This window comes from Gekko japonicus, unplaced genomic scaffold (genome assembly GCF_001447785.1).
Source record: "Gekko japonicus isolate JY-2015 unplaced genomic scaffold, Gekko_japonicus_V1.1 scaffold1377, whole genome shotgun sequence".
In the NCBI taxonomy this organism is placed as follows: domain Eukaryota; kingdom Metazoa; phylum Chordata; class Lepidosauria; order Squamata; family Gekkonidae; genus Gekko; species Gekko japonicus.
The window spans coordinates 280801-284093 of NW_015164227.1; positions in this window are offsets into that span (position 1 = coordinate 280801).

The following is a 3293-nucleotide window of genomic DNA, read 5'->3' on the forward strand; positions in this document are numbered from 1 at the left end:
GAGCTTTATGAAGATCTCTGCAAAAATGTAAAGATGAAATGATGATGGTCAACATTGGCATACTTATATTAGAAAACAATTAAAATAATAATAAAAAAAGAAAACCATGACTGGAAATACATGGCAGTGAAATAAACTTTTATCAGGAATAAAGAATGGATCGGACACATTACAATGGGTGTTATGATGTATGAAAAGGAATGAGTCAGGCTGCAAGCCACAGCAGAAAATGTACAGGGCACAGTGATGGAGCATAAAGAAGAAGATTAGAAATCGGGACAAAGAGCATGAACAAGATGCAAGATAGCATGCTGTTGGTTTATTCAAGGGGCTTTCTAAAGAGACCACCTCCTCATCCTCGCCAGTGTTTGTCACCATAATCAACCAACAGATCTAATATGGACATACTGCAGGAAGTTCGACCAGGCGTTTTTTTTAATCTTCTGCCCAAAATACACGAGCTCAGCAACCCAGGACATCCTATTGTCTCAGGGACAGGCCCCATCACTGTAGGGGTGCCTGGATATATGGATATATTCTCAGACCCTTTGCCATCAAAGCCTCCAGTTATCTGCGAAACACCACAGACTTCCAGAGAAAAGTACAATCGGTTAACAATCTTCCAGGAAACACTATTTTTACCACCATGGATGCTGAGTCTCTACACACCAGCATCCCCCACAAAAATGGACTATAAGCTACTAGAAACACCATCTCTGACTCTGACAACAGCACAGCTGACCTCACCCTCAACTATTTCCAATTTGGTTAAGATCTATTCCTTAAGATCAATGGTACAGCCATGGGCACCCAATGTGGCACTACAATATGCCAGCATTTTCATGGGTAACCTAGAGCAGTGCTTCCTCAGCTGCCATCTGTTAACACCCTTCTTGTACCTCAGATTTACTGATGACCTTTTTTCATGTGGACACATGGGAAAGAAGCCCTGAAGAAATGACACCTCGCCTTCAGCAGTTTCCACCCCACCATCAACCTGACCATGAACCAATCCAAGCAAGAAATACACTTTCTAGACAGCACTGTACATATACCTCATGGAAGCATAAAAACCACCTTATACTGGAAACCTACTGATCGCCAAACATATCTAATGCCTCCAGTCACTATCCTAAATACACCAAACGATCCATTGTCTGGAATGATACCAAGGGATAACCTGCTACAGAATAGACCCAGGAAAGCAACTAACCCCACCCCCAGGGGTCATTTCATAGAAAAAGAGGTGCAGGAGCTCATTAGCGTAACTTATTTGCATAACTTATTTGTGTATGCCACACCCCCTGACATCACTGGAAGTGTGGCAGAAGGCAACACCCACCGCTCAGGCTCCACTGGACTGTTTTGGATTGCTAGCTGTTTTTGGGGGGGGGGACATGCAGATATGTCCTCGCAGAGGAGGGAGAGCTTATACCTGAATAAAACTTGGTCTTAAAGGTACCACTGGACTGTTTTGGACAGGGGGGGCAGGGGGAGCTCTGCAGCTTACCTGGCTGCTTCTTGCTCTGACTGAGGGCTGCTGGGAGGGGGTGTGTGGCTTGTTGCATGTGCCCGCCCCCTGGGCTCTTTACTGCCGGAGCTCCGCTCCTGTGCGCTCCTGCAGGAAATGACCCCTGCCCACCCCACCCCCCATCCTCTCTCTACCTATATGCAAGGCTTGAGAAAAACTGTTTCAATATATCTGACGAAGGGTGCATGCACACAAAACCTTATGCCCAGAATTAAACTTTGTTGGTCTTAAAGGTGCCACTGGACTCAAACCTTGTTCTATTGCTTCATACCAATTTGGCTGCCCACCTGAATCTACCTTCCTGACATGGACATGGACTCTGGGACCAGGGCCTGCAACCAGCCAAGATTGTTATTTATTTTATTTATTTATTCTTTAGATTTGTATCCCGCCCTCCCCTAAGGCTCAGGGCGGCTAACAAGGGCATAAATGCCAGATTAAAAAGATAAGAACAGTATAAAAATACAATAATACAACATAATACAGTTATTAAAAATATCGGCTGGCTCTGTCCCCATATCCACTCTGGCAACACAATAACAGGACCTAACAACACCAGCCATACCATCTCAGGTTCATTGTCAGGAATGACCTCTACACTGGACAAGCAGGTCAGTCCCTACGCAAATGCAGGCTGGTCCTTCATTGGGCAGGGGGTTGGACTAGATGGTCTGCATGGCCCCTTCCAACTCTATGATTCTAAAAGAATAAATGGACATAAATCTGACATTAAAAATCACAACAGTCAAAAACCTGTGGGAGAGCATTTTAATCTTCCAGGTTATTACACTGCTGACCTAAGAGTGGCAGTCCTCAAGCAAATAAATTTCAACGGGAAATTACAACACAAGTTGCTGAATTTGAGATAATTTACAAGTTCAGAGCAATGGAACCACTCCCACTAGGCTGAATAGGGACACGGGATTTTTTTTTTCTCACTACAGATGTTATTTTTCTGTCTCCAAGCCTTTCCCCCCTGCTCTTATCAAGCAGATTACAATGTGCACACTGTGCCTCTGCATGCCAAGTTCCTTCTCTGCAACACCCCTCCCACCTTCTGACTAGGATAAAAGGACTCCACTTGTACTCTACTCCTGTCTAAGGAAGAGAGCTTTGGCTCTCAGAACCTTATACTCTGAAACTTGTGTTGGCCTCTTAGATACTAGTGGACTCAAATCTAAATAATCAAGAGTGCCCAGTTGCCTACTTGATCACACCAATCAAGTGCCATTTTGAATTATGGCTGGGGTGCTCTCGGGGATCAGCATCAAGCACTGAAACCTGCACCATTCAGCTGCAGGTTGCAAACATGACCTCCTTCTCCCCCTAGTGAAAGGCAGCAGGATTATGTGTCACTCAGAAGAAAGGGAATGCATGTGTATGTGCAGATGCAAAACAAGAAGAAATGAGTGTTGAAGAAGGGGTGTTGGATTACAGGGCTCTTTTTGTAGAAAAAACCCAGCAGGAACTCATTAGCATAAGGCCACACCCAACAGCAGGAACTCATTAGCATATTAGGCCACACCCCTGACAGCACAGCTCATTAGCACATTAGGCTGCACCCCCATGTTGCCAGAAGTGTGGTCATCCAGCCACACCCACCATTTGCTTCTTATTCTGTTAACCTTGTTTGTTGTCAAAATGGCCAGGGCTTTTTTTGTAACAGGAACTCCTTTGCATGTTAGGCCACACACCCCTATTGTACTCAATCCTAATGAGTTTCTGCTGTTGGGTGTGGCCTATTATGCTAATGAGTTCCTGC